This window comes from Meriones unguiculatus, chromosome 3 (assembly GCF_030254825.1).
Source record: "Meriones unguiculatus strain TT.TT164.6M chromosome 3, Bangor_MerUng_6.1, whole genome shotgun sequence".
Lineage (NCBI taxonomy): Eukaryota > Metazoa > Chordata > Mammalia > Rodentia > Muridae > Meriones > Meriones unguiculatus.
This window is the reverse complement of record NC_083351.1, coordinates 54,312,131-54,331,062: the sequence shown is the minus strand read 5'-3', so window position 1 is coordinate 54,331,062 and position 18,932 is coordinate 54,312,131.

Here is an 18,932-nt window from a genome sequence, read left to right as displayed (position 1 = left end):
CATATTTCTTTACATTTTTAGGATCTAATGTGAGGTTGTGTAAGGTCACGGGACCCTTGGCTGGTGCAAAGTAATTTGATGTCACTGAGCTCACCCTGGGAGTAGAAGTCCCTGCAGCTTGTGCTAGGAACAGGACAGGGTGAGGCGCATGTGTGGTCGTGATGGCGGTAGACGGTCACCTAGCTGGAAGAACAGTGTTAATCCAGCAGGCTGGGTAAGGTCAGGGCCCTTTCCAGGTAGTGCACAGAGCTGGAATGAGCAAGGGATCTGAAAGGCTCCACTCAGCACACCAGTCTATCTAAACTTAGCATGGGACTTACACTCCTCCCAGCCCTGGGATCCTGGGTTCTTTTGCAATTCTGATCTCAGGTTTCCATTCTCTGGTTAACTCAGCTGCAGTTCCGCCTCCCAGGCCCCACCCAAAGCTGCTGCAGTAATCTGTAGTCGAATCAAGGAAGCCTAAGGGAGTTTTCGTCCAGCCAATAGGTGGTGTGGGCTAGGGAGGGAGCAGAGAGAGAAAGCCACAGACTTTGTAGTCTCTGGCTGATTCATTTCAAGTCTGTGAAGCAAACTGGCTAATGTTTGTGAAAAGCTGTAAAGCATTTTCTGCACAAATGGCCTCATTGCCCGTTTCCAATTTGTTTGTTTGTTTTAAGAGGCTGGGCTTAAACAAAAACTCTTTTTTGAAAAGCAAGGGGATTCCAAGGCCAGATAGGATTATGTGGAGGTGTAGAGATGGTAACTTGATGGAAAACACAGAAGAGGCCATTTCCCAAAGCCATGGGTAGACCTGGTGCTGCCAATGAACAAGATAGGACAAGCTCCCAGGAGCCAACATACCCTTTGCAGCCTTCACCTCCAGAATATTTCTGCACTCAGATCCAATTTTGGGTCCACAATGCATAGGGATTCATACATTAGAAGGCGACACAGAGCAGTGTCTCTTGGCTTTCCTTTTAGTTTTTAAAAGACTGGTTTACTTTATTTTACGTGTGTGACTGTTTTGTCTGCACATATGTTTGCGCACCATGCGTGTGCCTATTGGATCTGAGGTGAGTCGCCATGTGGGCACTGGGAACCATTCACGAGTTCTCTTCAAGGACAACACAACAAGTGCTCTTAACCACGAAGCCGTCTCTCCAGCCCCCTTCCCTCTCAGACACACACACAAATTTTAATCACAAAGACAATACTCCTTCCCTGACAGTTCTAGGGTGCTACTGGTGCCACGACTAATGGCTGCCAAAGCAGCCAGTCCGGAGGCAGCCCTGAGTAACGATATCCTCACTGTCTTGAAGCAGGTGAAGCCGGCTCCCAGAGTAGCCTTTCTGAGGTACAAGGGGAGGAGGTGCGCAGAATGTTGATTTGGCCTTAAAGTTCCCAGCTGCTGCTAGGGCTTGGGGGGGAGGAAGATGAGAGAAAGTGGTCCATATATGGAGCCTGTTTTCACAGGGTCGTTGTTGTCTATAGGCTGAACGCCCTCCATATCTGAGGGTTCCTGGTTGGAGAACAGTTGCTAATGCAGCCTGAGTCACATCCTGGGCAGCTGACCTCCTGCTGTCTGCTAGAAGCTGGCAAGCTGTCTGTCGTGCCTCCTGCCCCTAAGGGACTCTGCTCTGTACCCACGTATAGGCGTCTGGGGCTCCTTCCCAACGCAGGATCAGGCTCTCGGGGAGGATCAGAACAGAGATCTTGGACCACACACCATCAGCTAAATCCTAGCCGCACGACCTGGAGAGAAGGCCCACCAAGAGCCGGATCTTTCTTCTCAGAGTGAAAATGGGACCCCAGCACTCTGCGACCTTCGGCGGTCTAGTGAGCATGTGGCAGGTTAAAGGAATGCACTGGAGACGTGCTTCTCTTGCGGCCTCTCAAGGCACTCCATTAGTCCAGCAGGCTTGCCGTCCGGGCGAGGATGCTCCGAGGACGTCACTGCAGTTACGACCTCTCCCCGCTAGATGTCTTCCAAGTTTATCGGAACCACAGAGCCCTGTTTGTCCCCGGGGCTGAGACTCGGTTTCCCCTGCCTCGTTTCGAAATGTGTCGTTTCTCCAGGAAAGCAGAACTTTTCCTTTGTTTCCTCCGGCGCCTTCGTTGCCCTGCTCTCCGAATCCTAAGCCTGGAAGCCAACTAGAGTGAGTCAAATGCTGGCTCCCTGCCGGTCCGAGCGGCCCTGCTCACGCCTTTGGAATCTCTTTATGACCTTTGATGTGTTTAAATAACATGGCAAGGCTGAGCACACACCTCGGATTAAACTTTAATCGGCTGCAGTCAAGGTCGTCCAGGTGGTAAATGCGTTTCCTGTGACTTCTCCTAGCGGATACTGCAGGGTCCAAGGTCTGGGGGCCCAGCCCGAGGCTTCTCTCCTCACCTCCTGCCTCTGCCTAGGTTTGGGCGGGACAGGAGTGGGGCCACCCCATAGTGCTCCAAAGGAGACTAAGGAAATGGGATCGGAGGTGGACACCCAGGGTGGGCTAATGACCTAAGTGAATTTTTTTTTTATGGCCACTAAGACAGAATAGTTAAAAACTCCAAGAGCCACTACCAATTTCCCCTCACCTCAGAGAATAGTTGAAGTTCCAAAGTCATGGTCAATGCCTTGATTATTTCTCCCAGCATGGTTCTGCTTCCAGGCAACCAGAGCGGGCGGGGGGGGGGGGGGTGCTCTGGTAATGACAGTTAAGTTCACTTAGCTGATTATTCTGGAGGTCGCCCGGGCTCATTCACACTAGATCAGGACCCGGACCACAGGCTGCTGCGGCTGCCCCTGTGGGTCACACAAGGCTAGCTTTCGCTTTGGTTTTTCTGTTTGAGTCACTGGGTCTGAATCTAACCGTCAGTGAGGGACAGTCTCACAAAGCCAGGAAAAACCTCCTACTGTACTTTAAAAAAAAATCATCACTAACAGTGACTTCTGAGGAGAAAAGGGGTCAGAGGGTTGGAGTGGTAATTTGTGTGTGTGTGTGTGTGTGTGTGTGTGTGTTGTAATTTGCTATCAACTGAATTTGTTAGCTGTTGGGATTACATCTCTGCACAAAATGGGCCAAGTACCCCTTTGGGAAAATTTCTCCTTTTATCAAGCTATCTTTGGATTCAGGAAGGACGCTGTGCTGAGGTATCTCAGGGTTTGGATCTTGCTCAGGCTCCCCTCTGGGGTCACTTCCTGGTCTGGCAATGAGCACACCAACCAAGTGTGTGAAGTACGACATTGTCTCAAAAATAAACGTAAAACCTCATCTTCACCTTTTTCTTCCAAGCCCTGAGGACTTGTAGGCGAGATCCCACTGTGCCTCTGGAGCAGAGGTTCCCGAAGCTCACGCCTACGATAATGGTAAATATCAGTTGTGGGGGAGGTGCGTGCTTCTGATCCCAGCACTGAAAAGGCAGAGGCAGGTGGATCTCAGTGAGTTCAATGCCAGCCCGATTTACATAGGGAATTCTAGGGTCAGGGCTGTAGAGTGACACCCTGTCTTAATAATAATAACAATTTCTATTTCTCCAGCATTGGATAGCAAATACAAGACCTTGTGCATGCTACACAAGTTACTACTCTCTAGTCAATTATTTAGCTGTTCTCCTCTCCCAGGTCCAGAAACTCCGTATACTAAAATCGGTTTCTGAATCTTAGAGTTGGAGACAATATCATCACATACTAAAGTTACTTTTACAATTCCTTCTCCTCAGAAACTTCTGGGAGCTAGTAACTCCGCTCCGCACCTTGATCTTTGTAGTGGTTCACAAGTGTATACATATATAAAAATCGCTCAGCTGGGTAGTTGAGATTTGTATACTTGGCTATATGTAAGTTATACAGCAATAAAAAAAATTTAAGTGCTTCCTCATAACGACCTGTGAAGTAGGTCCCGAGGTTATTATAATCATCTCCATTTTACAAACCAGGCAACCAAGGGAAGCTAGAGAGACCCAGGCCTCTGTGGATAAAAATAAACCGCCTAAGCTTCCACCTCTCAGGCTCGCTGCTCCCGCCATCATCCAGCTCTTTCTTCCCCAGGTAGCAGGAAGCTCAGTCTAGAAGCCGAAGCGAGAACTCAACAATCCGTCCCTTCAGTTTTCCTAGTCTTCCGGTAGAGAGAGGATGGAGAGAGGACTTGAGGCCCAGATGGCCTCCAGAAAGGAAGTGGCAGTCCCCAGGGCTCCGAAGGTGTTTTCTCTGTACAGTCCCTGCCTGGTCTCTGTCCACCCGCAAAGCGGCTGGGAGGCCTTACCCTGCCTGCCTCGCTCTCTGGCCGTTCCCCACCATCCCCCAAAGCAATACCGAACCGAGGTGAGCGTGCTGAACGAACAACCTGCGGTTGGAAGGCCAAGGACATAGAAAGAGAATGTTATTTGCTCCAGGCACGGTCGCAAAAAGAAAAAAAAGTTTCCAAAAATATCGAGCGGAGATGTTTTATTGTCCAGCCTGACTGTAGCCCGTAATTATGCCTTCAGGATGTTTAACGTGTGTGAATGCATTAGCTGCTTTCGCTGGTGGAAAACCTTAGCCGGGGGCGCGGGAGAGGCAAGCCTGGAGACGGTTATGTCGTAGGATTCAAACGTGACTCTTCCCTTCCTGTAAACGGCCAGGCTACCTTTACGAGGAGTCGGGGAAAACTTTTACCCAAGAAGGCTACTTTTGGTTTGGTTTGGTTTGGTTTGGTTTGGTTTGGTTTGGTTTGGTTTGCTTCCCTCTCCCGGATTGTTCGAAGAGTTATTCCCTCGGCTCTCAGGTTGGGGTCGGGCCGCTCCAGAGAGAGGATGCCTCTAACGCCCCTAGCGCCCTGGTCCTCGAAGGCCTCCCCAGAAGGGCTCCTCGGCCCCGGGCGGTGGCTCGGCCTGCGGCGGTGGCGCCCGGGGCGTCGGGCCGCCCCTCCTGGGCAAGGCCAGACTCCTCCCGCAGTTTGGGATTGTAACCCCTCGGTGTTCGCTTTCTCGAGGCTGGGCTCACCCCGACTCCAAGGTCGCTCCAGATTGCGACGAGACGAGAGCCGTCTAGAAGGCGGCCTTGCCCGAGTGAGCTGGTCTCAGAGGCGCGGACCCAGCCTCGCTCGGGGTGGGGTGTAGGGTCAGCTCTAGCCAGGGCTGACCTGGGGTGAACTTGCTATTTTGGGTCCGAGTGCTGCGGGGGCCAGGAGGACAGCTGGGATGGGGGAGGGACCCCGCCTCCATCCCCGGGCCAGCACGTCCTCGGCCCGGGTAGCTCTCAGTGGCCAGGGCAGGCACCAGAGCTCAGGAGGGAACCTTGTAAGGTCCTGGGGCGGCACCTGCCCCCGACCCTGCGGTCCCCCCTTTGGCTGGGAACACACCGGATTCAGGCCGCGGCCCGCCTGCTGGGCGAAAGCGGCCAGTTCGAGGGTGACAGGCCGCGCCTTGCCGCCAGCTCTAGAGCAACGGAGGTGTGTGTGTGTGTTTAAAAGTTCGGTGGCTCTCTCCTTCCCCTCCCCCGGTTTTCATTTTGGTTAGGGCTTTTAGCACAAAACACAAGGCGGCGGCTACGAGGGTGCCCGGAGGCGCTCAGCCCAAGTCGCTGGGCAAAATCGCCTCTGGTTACGTGGCCCACTCCAGCCCGGCATCGCTCGGTAGAACTGGGTCCTGGCCCTGGGCAGGAGGGTTGCTCCCGCGGGTGCCTGTCCGAGGGTTTCTTTGCTGGAGGCGGACGGGCTTTCCACCCAAACCAGTGTATCTGATCTCCCAAACTCGACCTCCCGTCCCCCGCCGTGCCCTCCCCGCCCCCGCCTCCTCCCCATTTTAGAAAAGATCTGATTTTTAAAACACATTTTAGGCTGCTGGCTCAAAACAAAACAAAACAAACCCGGGCGCTCCCAGTGCGGTTGTGGGGGAAAGTAGAAAAATCTGTGTGGGATCCAGGCCTTTTCCTGGCCGCTGTTGATGCCTCAGGGTATGGAGAATGGGAGGGTGGAAAGCATAGTGAAATCCCGGGGAGGGGGTGTACACACGGAATTTAGTCACTTGTTCCTCATCCAAAGAGAATCCCTTCGAGCTACAGGTTTGTTTTTTTTGTTTTTGTTTTTGTTTTTGTTTTTTTTTTTTTGTTTTGTTTTTTTGGGGGGAGGACTGAATCTGGGGCCCTCAGATTTAGGGGGAAGTCCCATCTGCCTCTTGAGGGTTGAGGGTAAGGGAGTGTCAGAGAGAGTTAGTGGGAGGTCCTGCGTGGCTGCATTCTTATAGAAACCTTATGGCTTTCAGTAACTTTGCAAAATGAGGTTTCGGAGGCTTCTCCAAACCTGGTTGTGATGGTGACTGTCCGGGGTGTATAAGGTGACTGTATTAGTGGACAGATGCTGGGGACAGCAAGAGTTTGGAAGGAGGAGACTTCTTGTCCTTTCTTTGCTCATCCTCCTCCCCTGGTCTTCCCCCACACCTGGGTGTTTTCATTCACAGCAGTCAGAGCCCACCCCCCACCACACACACACACACACACACACACACACACACACAGTCTCAGAAGGAAAGACTGAGCTGGTGGTACATATTTCAGGCCCAAGAAGTAGTTTTGTCCTAAAGGCTGAGAGTTAAATTAGAGCCACACTTGGTGTTCTACACGCCTGTCACCTGAAGGTCCCTAACATGCTATCAACACTTCTAAATGGTCTTCAGGGTTAAGCAGAATTTAGTACAGATCTCCTGGCTCAATTGGAAAAAAAAAAATCAGTGCCCTTAAGCGGTTCTCAGCCTATGGGTCTGGACCCCTTTGGGGGTCTAATGACCTTTCATAGAGGTCACCTAAAACCATAGGAAAACACAGATACTTCCATTACGAGTTGTAACAGTAGCAAGATTACAGTGAGGGCGCGGCAGTGAAAATGACTTTATGCTTAGGAGCCACCACAACACGAAGAATTGTATCAAAGAGTCACGGCAAGGAAGGCGTGGGTCTCATTGCTGTTTCAAGTGTGCTTTTCCTGTCTCTCCTTTCTCTCTCTCTTGTAGACTCACGTTTTTCTAAATGCTCTCACAGTAATCCTCCCTACAGGAAGTGAACGAGAGAGTGGGGCTCCCGTGTTCCCTTCTGCTGGTGTTCTTTAGCCACCCAGTAAGGGCTTAAGAATGGCTCTTTCTGGACCCCAAAGTCAGAACCAGGGATGAGGAGCTTTTATGCGAAAGCAGCTTGGGCCCCGGGGCTGGGGAAGAGCTGCACTTCACGCGGCTGCCTGAGCAGTGGGGAGTTCCCCTTGCAGCTGTACTAACCAGGAAGGGGTGGACAGAATTCTGAAGGACTCTGGCAAATCGGTGAGCAGGCTACCTGGAAGACCTTGGCTTCTCCATTCTTCAGGTCCCTGGAGGAGGGATTATCTGCTCCTAGCCAGTTTCAGCCTCTGCATTCAGTTTTTCTGCCCAGGAGTATTGAGGCTCTGTTCAAATCCTTTCCAAGCAGTCCTACACTCTTTCTTTGGCTTTCTGGTTCCTATTAGCCAGGGGCTTCATGTAAGATAATCTGGGTTTCTCCCTCTGACCTCTGAAACATGTAATTTGGGGGAGATACTGTATTTAAAATGCCAGTCCCGGTAATGAGCCCAGCTTAGCCGTGTGAGCTCCTACCCTCCCCTTAATGAACAGAGCTGTCGAGAAATCATTTCACTTTGATGTAGTTTGTGACCTGAGTTTTTGGCTTAGAGAAGACTGGGCAGCTAATTGGATTCTCCGGTTGCCTTTAATCTCCACCTCTGCACTTGGAACCTGACCAAGCTGAATTAAAGCGAGGACTCTGATAAACACGGATGTAGCTGGCTCCCAGGTTAACAGAAACAAGAAAGCTACGCCTGCCCCCACCCCACCCCTGCCACCACTGTGGGCTTTAATGATCACAGTGTGGTTGGCACCTCACAAAACCCACAGAGCTATAGGATCCCAGAACCTGCAGCACGGAAGTCTTCAGAATCCTTTCCTCTCTGCTGTGACACCCTGGATTCCGTTTAATTGCAAAGAGAAGGAAGGAGAGGCACAGGAGGGAGAAGGGAAAGAAAAACTTACAATTGGTGTATGAAGCAAGGTTGGGGTCATCTTAAAGAGAGGCAGTACCTGTCCAGAAGACTTTGTCCCGGGGAAAGGAAGCTGGCTAGGCCAAGCTTTTGAGGGCCAGACAGTAAAGATTGAGATTTGAATTTCAAACTGTGTTTTAAGAGTGAGGGGGTGCCGGAGGGAAATAGGATATGAGGGGCAGGGTTGTGCAGCCCAAGGGGCTGGGAATCCTGGATTTTTATTTAATCTCTTCAGATGCCAGGGTTTTGTGCTCTGAAGGCAAAGCAGAAGGAACCACAGGCACACACACCCCCATTCTCAGTTGGGGCCTGAGAAAAGATCCTCTTAGGCTCCTTCCTGAAGCTCCAGTTGGCCCTTGTCCCTCAGCTGGAGGAGAGCCGAGGGCATACTTTGTCCAAGGTGCTGGGATGTGTTCTAGGCCAGGGGCTTTCAACCTGGTCACTTGACAGCTTGGGCCAGATAGCTCCTTTGCTGTGGAGGCAGGCCTGTGCATCCCAGGATATTTCTCTGGCTTCTACCTACTAAGGTCAGTTGTGAGGACAAAAGTTGTCTTCAGGCACCATTAAAGTGTCCACTTTGGGGCAAGACTTGCTTTCCACTGAGGACCATCAGCCCAGGCCTCTGTGAGGCAGACATGTCTGGTGGGAAAATAGAGTGCTTTGTTTAAAGTCATCTTTAAGAGTCTTGGAGAGCCAGGGCCTCTGCAGCCAGGTGCATAAAAACCTTCCCAGAAGTGTCTTGAACACCTACTGCAATGCTTTCCTTAAGGCTTTGGATGCTCATATAGATCCCTGAGCACCTAATCCCAGCCTTTCCATTTATCCTGAATGGAGGATAAGGATGTTTATGAATTTGTCCAGATGCTAATTGAGAGGCATCCAAGTCTTAACCTTGCTGTGCAACGTTGAGCACAGCACGCTTGGTGATGATAGGGAAATGGCCAGGCAGCTGTCTGGGTGAGCGGAGTAGGCAAGTGGCGAGCCTCTTGCACAGTTTTGGGTGTGTTGCTGTGAGCACATGTGGATTTGATAGCTCTGTGAACATCTCTCTCCAGCTCTGAGAACCATGCAGCTTGACTGAGTAAGTGCTTCTCACTCAGGCTTTCCACAGTCTCTTGTGATCAGGAAAGAGTGAGTCTGTCATACCTTCTTCTTCAATACTTAACCATAATATAATGATTTTTTTTTTTTTTTGAGATAGGCTTTCTCTGTGTAGTCCTGGAATATTAGTCCTGGAACTCACTCTGTAGACCAGGCTGGCCTCAAATTCAGAGATCTGCCTGCCTCTGCCTCCCAAGTGCTGGCATTAAAGGCTTGTGCCAGAAATGGCCTGCTGAAAATATTTTTTTGTTTTTGCTTTTGTTTTTGTTTTGTTTTGTGACGGGTTTCTTTGTGTAGGCTTAGCTGTTCTGGAGAGCCTGTCTACTCACTCTGTAGACCAGGCTGGCCTCAAACTCACAGAGCTCTGCCTGTCTCTTCCTCCTGAATACTGGGATTAAAGGCGGCCACTGCCACCACCACCCAGCAAAAATAATTTTTAAAATAATAATTTTATGGACTTGGAGAGATGGCTCAGCACTTAAGAGCACTTGCTGCTTTCCCAGAGGACTGGAGTTCAGTTCCCAGTGCCCATGTCAGACAGCTCACAAATACCTACAATTTCAGTCCCGAGGGATCTGACGCCTCTGGCCTCTGAGGGCACCACACTCATGTGCACAGATTCACACACAGGTACATATACATACAATTAAACATCATTTTAAAAGTCTTTTTAAAAGTGAGAATTTTAGTATAGCTCTCTTTGGTTTTTTGTTTGTTTGTTTGTTTGTTTTTGTTTTGTTTTGTGTTGTTTTGAGACAGGGTCTTACTACATAGCTCTGGCTAGCCTGCAACTTACTCTGCAGATCAGGCTGGCCTCCGACTCTCAGAGATCCATCTGCCTCTGCATCCTGTGTGCTGGTGCTAAAGGCACGTGCCACCATGCCAGGCTGCTACATCCATCTCATCCAGATTTTTCCTTTTTCTTCTTTGTCTTTCTTTTTCAGTTCTTCTTTTAGAGTTTATCCTCAGTTAGGATTGAGAAGAGTTGAATAATTCACAAAAGCCGTTCTTTTGGGCTTGAATATGATTAACAGCACAGAGAAAAAACCAAAAGTTAAGATGTACTATACACACACACACACAATTTTTAGAATAAATTATAGACAGTTTGTACTAGCAAGGCACATTTTGGGGTTAGGATATTGAGGTGCTGTCTTCTGGACTATAACGAAAGCCCTTAGTGCTAATCCCATTATGTATATTAGCTCATGCAATCTGCCTAAAGACTCTAGGAGCTGATCTACAGTCATCTTCACCTCTTAGATGGGGAAAGAAAACCAAGGCTCAGACAGGTAAAGTAACTTGACCAGCATCATTCAGCAGCTAGGTGATGACTTGAGGGTTATTTCTTGCCATTGGATCCAAGGCTGACCCGGCCCCCTTCCTGTGCTGAGGATTAAGCCATAGCCCTTGGACATACTCAGCATGAGATCTAACACCCTGTCCCAGGGTCTGTGTTTCAGCTGATTTCTTCTCTGCTAGCTTGCTGGGTAGAGACAGTAGCCAAGATGACAGCTACTGGTGGCCCAGTGGCTAAGAGCATGTGCTGGTTTTACAGAGGCCCAGAATCCTGTCTCTACCACATCCTTCCGGTGGCTCACAACTTCCTGTGAGTCCAACTTGAGGAATCTGACACTCTTGCCTGGCCTCCTGTCATGTGGACATCCCACACTCATATATTCATAATTAAAAAAAAAAACAACAAAATAATAAAGTATGCTCCAAAAGGAGGACAGCTGTGGAGTTGATGGACATCTCTGTGTTAAGTATGGAGCCACTTGCCCTGGAAATGTCACTCTGAAACGGCTTCAGGGCCAGATTCCTCATCAACAGCCTATTAATAGAAGCTTTTCCAATAATCGTAAGTTATGGGAAATGTAATGCATATGCCGGGTATTTACTACCCTAGGAACGTGGGGGACGTAAGGAAGGAGGGAAGGTTGTAAGTGTAGAAAAACATGCGTTCTGGTAACAGAACTCAGTGGCAGCCAGAGGTTCTTCACAGGTTTCCGGCCCTGCTGGTGGCCCCTCCACCAGGCTGCATACAGGCAGGAACCCCCAGAAGAGGAAAGGGGCCTGTTATAGGAGTCGTCAACCTGTCACCACTGCTAGGGTGAATATGGCCTCTGAGTTGGATTGGGTGTGTGTGTGGAGGGGGGAAGAGGCTTGGTTTATAGCACTGCCAGCTGCAGGGCTGGGGGCAGGGGCTTAGGATTGTGGGAGGGAAGTAGAAGCTGGGGGTAGGCCTGCCTTCTCTATCCACAGCCCACGGCCTCTGAGAAACAGATGTTTATAATGGTGCCGCTGCCACTAGTTAGCACTGAGCATGAGCACAGAGGTCCCGTCACCGTTTGCCCGTGCATGTGTGTGCATTTGTGTGAGAAAGGGGGATGGCAGCACTGGACGGAAGCGCCTGTAATGGAGGACACGAGAAACCTGGGATGCAGTGCTGGGGACAGTGGGGTGCGAGGTGTGGGGTGTGGTGAAGGTGGCCAGAGGAGCCTGGGGTGTTGGTGGCAGGCCCAACTGGTGTCTGTGAGTTTGGCAGCCGGAAGGAGCTTGTTACTGGGTCCATGGAAGGTCAGTGCTAGAGGCCAGTACCGTCTTGGATACAGAAGGAGGATAAAGGAAATTTCATTTTATCTCTTTCATTTTATCTACTATGTGCTAGATGCTGGAATTTGCTTTCTTTTTCTTTTTTAAGACTTTTAAAAATTATTTTTATTTATATGTGTGTGTCAGTATGTGTCTATGCCATAGTGTGCAGGTATCCACAGAGGCCAGAAGAGATTCCTCTGAGCTGGAGTTGCAAGTAGTCCTGAGCTTTCTCACATGGGTGCTGGAAACCAAAGCAAACTTTGGTCCTATGGAAGAGCAACAAGCCTCCTAGCAGCTGAGCTATTCGTCTAGCCCCTGTTTTTATTTTTATATTAATTAATTCATTAAATTGTTTGTTTATTTATTTTTGGTTTTGTTGAGACAGAGTTTCTCTGTGTAGCCCTGGCTGTCCTGAACTCGCTTTGTAGAACAGGCTGGCCTCGAACTCACAGAGATCCACCTGTGTCTGCCTCTCTGAATGCTGGGATTACAGGGGCGCACCACCACGCCTGGCTCCTGTTTTTGTTTTTAGATACAGTATTTTGTAGGAAATCTCATAGGGCACTGTCCCTCACAACTTCTCCTAGCTGCATACTGGTGCTCTACCGACTTCACAGATGAGTCAGAGGTCAGCGACTAATGCACAATCTTCCCAACTGGGCGGCAGTAAGCCCCGCTCTCAGCTGTTGGGCAATGAGATTACAGAGGGAAGCCTAGGACAGGGCGTGGTGGAAGGGAGAGCCATGGGAAGGTTCTGTTTGGGATTCTGCTTGTGTTTAAGGTTTGCGTAAGAAAAAGTGGTGCTGCTCCGTGTTTCAGTTTCTCTACTATCATCAGCCCCACCTTAGGAAGACGTCCAGGGGTCATGAAGGACTGGATCTTTTGTTTGCTTTTTGGGGGCAGGTGTGAGGGCTTCTTTGATTGGGGTAGGGGTTCGAGGGTGCAGTGTCTGTGAAGTTCTTTTAGGACTGATAATGTGCCAGCTGGAAGGGCTGGCAGGAGATGCCACGCAAGTCCTGCACCACGTGGGTTGTAGAACCACAGAAACCCTGAGGCTGGGCCATACCTGCAGGAAGCCTCCTCCTGGCCCCCGGGCCCTGCACTGGAGCAGAGGGGGGCTGTAGACTTGGGGTATGGCCACAGCGGAATGGACGTCATAAGCCATCATCCTCTTCCTGCTCTTGGCTCCCAGCCCCACAAACTCCACCATCGCAGGCATCCACCTGTAGAGAAGGCTTCGTAACACAGCACGGAGTAATGCTGTGAGTGCCGGCTTCTCTCAGCTCTTGCCATGACAGGTGCTGTAACACAGGCTTTACGTTCTAAATATCTATTTTAGTTTATCTCTTTTGGATGGATCTTAACGGGACACTCTGTGCAAAAACAAGTGTCAAATCATAAGATGGAGAAAATATCACAAAGTGAAGACATGGGTGCGCAGCGATACCAGAGAAACAGGACCAAACTGGTTCCTTGCCACCCCAAGGAGAGCCACTATCCGGCTGCTTAACAGACATCCCAGCATTTACTTTCGCTGGGCCAGTAAGTGATGCTGGGCCATTTGTGGACCCTGCCTGGGTGAGGATGGTGCAGGCTGTCAAAAAAGTGTCGTCACCAACAGGCTGTGCCTGTGGTAGCTGTCTACACTTTTGCAGAAATCCGAGGTCACCTTCTGGATCCCTCTGGCCTCCTCGGTGGAGTGAGGTGTGCCCCTCACTCCTAGGGCCTGTCCTGTGGCTCCTGAGGGCGGCTTTGGATATCTCAGAAGTCACAGGGTGGGTTTTGAGCACAGCGCACCGCTGAGCTTATGGTCAGCACAAATACCGAGGTACTGGGGTGGTAACACGTCTCCAACAAAGTTGTTGGAATAAATGTGGGGCCTGACGTTCACCAGGAAACCACAGAGAGGCGACCTTAAATTGCTAGCACACTGGAGGTGGCCTGAGGTCTGACCCAGGCTCAGCAAAACAAAGGGATGGATAGCCTCCTGTTACTCCAACAACCCCAGAGCAGTTTTGCTTGAGAGATGGAGGGCTGCTTGTCCCAGCAGAACCTTCCCCCAGGGCAGAGCCCAGGCTTGCCAGGGTGTTCAGTTGTAATACTCTAGACTCAGAGTTATCATATATCTCAATGTTTCAACGTAAGAATCCACAGTGGGCTGGAGCAGGCTGTGGCTCACATCTGTAATTTTAGTGCTTGGGCGGCAATGTGCTAGGAGGATTGCCATTAGGTTCGAGGTCAATGCTATAAAACCCTGTCTCAGAAAACCAAATGCCAAGGACACTTGCTGCTAAACCTGACAAGCTGAGTTTGACCCCAGAATGAATACAGTAGAAGAAGAGAATGGACTCTTCCCTCTATCTCCACCCCCAAGACAGCCTTTCCCTGTTTCAGCCCTGGAACTAACTCTGTTGAGCAGGCTGGCCTCAAACTCAGAGAGATCCACCTGCCTCTGCCTACAGAGCACTGGGATCAAAGGTGTGTGTCACCGCCACCTGGCCAGAGAGAACTGCCTCTTTGGTGTGTATATGTATCTGTGCTTTGGCACATACACATATCTGTAAAAACACACACACCTACAAAATCAATAAATGTAAAACAAACAAGCCCCCACAGCTAACTGCTCACTTACCCATCCACTCAGCCCACAAAACCTGCTTGGCCCGTAAGCTCTTGTGAAGTCTGAGTTTGGTGATTCAAATAGAACACTTAACTTAGGGCCTCGAATACCTAATGACCACAGTAACTAGGTCAAAATTATCTGTTCTTATTTAGTTAATTTATCACTACCATTAGATTCCTAGGAGGGTCTGAAACTCAGTATTTAGATCAGGCTGGCCTCCAAACTCACAGAGATCCACATGCCTCTGTGTCTTGAGCCCTGGACTCAAAGGTATGTGCCACTGTGCCCAGGTTAATTTCATTTTTTAGTCTCCTATTGCTCAGGCTGCCCTTGAACACTTTGTATAGCTGAGAATGACCTTGAATTTTGTACATTTTCATTATTTATTTGTTGGAGGAGGTCAGAGGACAACTTGTGGGAATCGGTTCTCTCCTTTCACACTCAGGCCATTAGGCTTGGCAGTAGGCATTTTTTTTACTAGATTAGCCATCTTCCTTGTTTGTGACCTTTGAACTTCTGATCCTCCTGCCTCCACCTCCTGAATTCTGGGTGGTGTGTCTCCACCATGGGCTTATTCAGTTCTTGGGATCTAGCCCAGGGTCTGTCTCCTGAGTGCTAGGCAATCACTCTACCAAGTGAACTGCCTCTCAGCTCTGATAGGTAGATCTAATTATGCATATTTTATATGTTGTGATTTTTATAAACATGGCAAGAAAAATGGTTCCAATTTCACAGGTGATAAAGTAGTGAAGTACTGATACATATTAGATGCGGATAAACCTTAAAAATATTATGCTAGGAGCTAGAAGCTAGAACAAGGAAGCGACTACTGTATGGTACTAACTACTTAAAATGTCCAGAAAGGGTGATTTACGGATACAAGAACACAGAGAGTAGTAGCTGCTTCAAGCTGGAAATGGGAAGGGAGACTCATTGTAGAGAATCAGAAAATCTCACTGGGAGAACAAACAGATTTATTTTTATGCCTGTACCATCATGGGACCAAAAGAAAGAAAGAGAGAGAGAGAGAGAAAGAAAGAAAGAAAGAAAGAAAGAAAGAAAGAAAGAAAGAAAGGAATAAATAAATAAAGAGAGAGAGAGAGAGAGAGAGAGAGAAAGAAAGAAAGGAAGGAAGGAAGGAAGGAAGGAAGGAAGGAAAGGAAAGGAAAGGAAAGGAAAGGAAAGGAAAGGAAAGGAAAGGAAAGGAAAGGAAAGGAAAGGAAAGGAAAAGAAAAGAAAAGAAAAAGGAAAAGGAAAAAGGCATGGACCTTCATACTTAAAATGAATGAATTTTATGGGATATAAATACATATCAGGCTCTGGAGAGCTGGCCCAGCAGTTAAGAGCACCGGCTGCTCTTTCAGAGGGCCCGGGTTCAATTTACAGCACCAACACAGCGGCTTACAACCGTCTGTACCTGCAGTCTCAGGATACGCAGCACCCTCTTCTGGCCTCTACCTGCATAGCACACACACAGTGTGTAGACATGCCTACGGGCAAAACAGCTCATACACATAAAATAAATGATGATTAAAAAAATACATCAACGAAAGTTTCAGTCTTCTCCCCCGCAAGAAACAAGAGGAGACCAGAGCTCAGATTTCCTCCTGGTGTTCAGTAAATGGCGGTGAGTTCTGCTTCCCACTGGGGAGGAAGGAGAAGGCCAGCATCAGGGGTGCTGATGCCCTTAGAACTGCTTGGAGGATAGAGACAGACAGGACTCTAGGAAAGAAGAACCAGGGAGATGAGCTTTATCCAGGGTGTAAAAAATAGGAAGTGATAATTGTGTCTCGCTTATCCTAAAGCCTTAGTAGGAGCCTCACACTGCTCTGAGCCATAAGCATCGACCTTCATGGCTTACGCTGTCGAAAGCGGTGCTGTTACCTGTGTTTCAGACAGGATGGGCCCAATGCACAGGGAAGCCACATGTTTTGACTATAGTAATAAGCTAATATGGTGGAGTCAAGATAAGAATCCAGAGCATTTGTAATTTTACTCTGATTGGGGGCATGGTGTGTGTGGGGGAGTTAACTTGTGAGTTTGAGCCTAAGGTATCCAGAGGTCCTATCTAAGATAACATGGCTAAATTTTTTTTTAGTTATTTAACATTTTTATGTGTATGTTTTGTATGGATGTGTGTGCGCCATGTGTATGCCCATGGGGACCTGAAGACGATGTCAGATCCCCTGAGACTGTAGTTAAAGATGAATGAGAGCCTCCATGTGGGTGCTGGGAATAGAAACCTGGGCTTCTTTTCTTCTTCTTCAGATTTATTTATTTATTATGTATACAGTGTTCTGCCTGCCTGTAAGCCTGCAGGCCAGAAGAGGGCACCAGATCTCATTATAGATGGTTGTGAGCCACCATGTGGTTTCTGGGAATTGAACTCAGGACCTCTGGAAGGGCAGCCAGTGCTCTTAGCCTCTGAACCATCTCTGCAGGCCAGAAACCTGGTCTTCTGCAAGAGCAAAAAGTAACCTAACCACTGAGCCATCTTTCCAACCTTGGAAAACATGATATGTTTGTGTGTGTAAAAAAAGAATCACACCTGGGACCAGGCATGGTGGCTCATGTCTTAAAATAAATAAATAAATAAATAAACAACCCACCAAAACAGAACAAACCCAAACAAAAACCCTATATCAGGTGTCTTGGTGAGGGTGTGTATTCTTGCTGTTTATTGCTATCAAATGCTGTTTTTATTTATGAATATATGTAGGTATTTTTAAAAATCTATTTTACTCGGGTTCTTATATCTACCACCCTCTTCACCCTGACCCCTTCCAACACCCAAGCCCAGCTAGGAGAGACAGCGGTTAGTGGGGAGAGGCTGCACTGGGGTCTTTTTAGACTACTTCCTACTGATTAGGGGCGTTGAATTTCTTGAGTCAAATCTCATCAGGATATCTCCAATTTCTTCCTATTGCCTCTTTCCTCACGACCACTTAACATACCAGCAACAGCAGCATCAGCAAGAGCAGGAGCCAGCAGGAGGAACAGTCTTGCCCCCTCGTTTGGGGCTCCGGTACTTTTTTTCAATTTTTAAAAATTTATTACAATTTATTTACTTTGTGTCCCAGCTGTAGACCCTTCCTTCATCCCCTCCCAATCCCACACTCCCTCACTCTTCTCCTCACATACATGTTAGGGGAGGTCCTCCTCCCTTCTATCTGACCCTAGCCTATCAGGTCTCATCAGGACTGTCTGCATTGTCTTCCTCTGTGGCCTGGTAAGGGTGCTCCCTCTTCAGGGGGAGGTCATCAAAGAGCCAGCCACTGAGTTCATGTCAGAGACAGCTTCTTTTCTTCTTACTAGGGAACCCACTTGGAGACTGAGCTATCATGGGCTACATCTGTGCAGGGGTTCTAGGTTATCTCCATGCATGGTCCTTGGTTGGAGTATCAGTCTCAGAAAAGACCCCTGGGCCCAGATTTCTTGGTTCTGTTGCTTTCCTTGTGGAGCTCCAGTCCCCTCCAGGTCTTTCTATCTCCCCCTTCTTTCATAAAATTCCCTGCACCCTGCCCAAAGTTTGGCTATGAATCTCAGCATCTGCCTTGATATCCTGCAGGGTAGAGCCTTTCAGAGGTCCTCTGTGGTAGGCTCCTGTCTTGTTCTTTGTTTTCACCCTCTTCCAATGTTTATCATGTTTCCCTTTCTGAATGAGGACTGGGGCTCTGGTATTTTTATACCCTCTCTAGAGTCCCCAGAACTGAACTGTCTTCAGCTGGCAGAAACATACCTCTGTCAGAGCATGCATGAAGCAAATAGCTTGATGCTGTGGACATATCCCACACCTGGGATTAAGACAAAAACATGCTTATATAATATAACTGGGTTTTTAGAGACTCTAAAATTCTCACTACAAATATATATATGAGACTCAAATATAGATAGATAGATAGATAGATAGATAGATAGATAGATAGATAGATAGATAGATAGAGATTGAGTATTACTATGAAGCTCTGGCTACTCTGGAACTAGCTCTGTAAGTCTGGCTTTGGCTTTGAATCCACAGAGATCTACCTGACTCTGCCTCACCAGTACTGGGATCAAAGGTATGTGGCGCCACACCCAGCTGACTTTCTCACACTCTTATTTCTGTGTGCATGTGTGGGCACACGTGTGAAGGTCAGAGGACAACCTTCAGGAATTTCTCTCCTGCCACCACGTGGGCCATTCGGACAGTCAGTTTTGACAGCCACGGTCTTATCCATTGATGCATGTTGATGGTCCCAATATAGGAGTATCTTAGTCATTCAGGAAGTCCTCATCTTTGCATGTTTGAAATATGGCTGTGCTCATAGTTTAAACTCAAGGTTTTTTGTTTTGTGTTGTGTTTTGGTTTGTTTGTTTTGGTATTTTTTGAGACAAGGTCTCACTATGTAGCTCTGGATGTCCTAGAACTCACTAAATAGACCACGCCGGCCTCTAACTAACTGAGATCTATTTCCCTCTGCCTCTCAAGTGCTGGGATTAAAGGCCTGTGCCACCATACCTGGATTTTTTTTAAGATTTATTTATTTATTTATTATTATTATTATTATTATTTTGAGTACAGGTGAGCTCTTGCATGCATGTCGATGTTACCATGAATTTGCTTGGTGTTTCCT